The 782-nt window shown below is 40.0% G+C and overlaps 1 protein-coding gene across 1 annotated transcript in view; it reads right to left on the bottom strand.

Annotated features, from left to right (window-relative positions):
* Nucleotides 1-279, bottom strand: part of EXOC5 (exocyst complex component 5) — a 23,168-nt gene extending 22,889 nt beyond the window's left edge. The window contains exon 1 of the mRNA XM_009573707.1: nt 190-279. The gene's annotated coding sequence lies outside the window, so the exon portion shown is untranslated. The remainder of the gene's footprint in view (nt 1-189) is intronic.
* Between the last annotated feature and the right edge of the window lie 503 nt (nt 280-782).

Here is a 782-nt window from a genome sequence, read left to right as displayed (position 1 = left end):
TTCCCTACTCTTGTTACTGAATAATTGGTTCTGAATAATTGGCTCATGGTCACAAATTGTAGCAATTCTCCCAAATGAAAACCTCCTTGGACACACACCAACGCTACATACAGGTTTTTTGTTATATGTGTAATAAAACAGTACAATTAGAGATACATTCACTTTGACCATTATGCAATTTTATTTTACCTTTTCGGATCAAAAGCTTCTCCACCTCTGGAACCTCCTCCAGGTGTTCTCCATGCCAGGCGTTCAATGTATTCATCTGCCACAAAAGGCTCCTAGCCACAGAATAAAAACTCCTTACAATGTGCCACAGCAGGTTGTTCCTTAAGCAGCTGCTTACACATCATTTTGAAAGCGTTTGGAAGCTTTACTACAATCAAGAGCAAGTACAGTGTTGACAATTACTCCGTCACCTCTTACGTTTACGTATTTAATATAGAGAACACTGTTCTTAATATGGTGGGTTTGAACATCTAGGCTAGAAATTGCCAGACTACTAGCAAAGAATTTGCTGCAGGTCTGTGAAAAGTTGGCTCTAAATTACCTGTCCTTATTTCCAGGTGAGCTTATGGCTTGTCATTACAAAGCGTCTGAACCGTGCAGCAACTACACTGATTTGAGATATTACATCATGAGATCCAGCCGTCAGCTGTGCAGCAAATCAGATACGAGAGCTGATCTGCCTAAAAAATTACATGGCAAACTAAGTTTTCTTTGCAGTTGCTCAACTCTCTGATGCAGTTCACAACATGGCATCACAAGAAGAACTGATCAAG

This window comes from Fulmarus glacialis, unplaced genomic scaffold, assembly GCF_000690835.1.
Source record: "Fulmarus glacialis isolate BGI_N327 unplaced genomic scaffold, ASM69083v1 scaffold623, whole genome shotgun sequence".
Lineage (NCBI taxonomy): Eukaryota > Metazoa > Chordata > Aves > Procellariiformes > Procellariidae > Fulmarus > Fulmarus glacialis.
The sequence above is the reverse complement of the archived record's forward strand: the minus strand, read 5'-3'. Positions and strand labels throughout refer to the sequence as shown.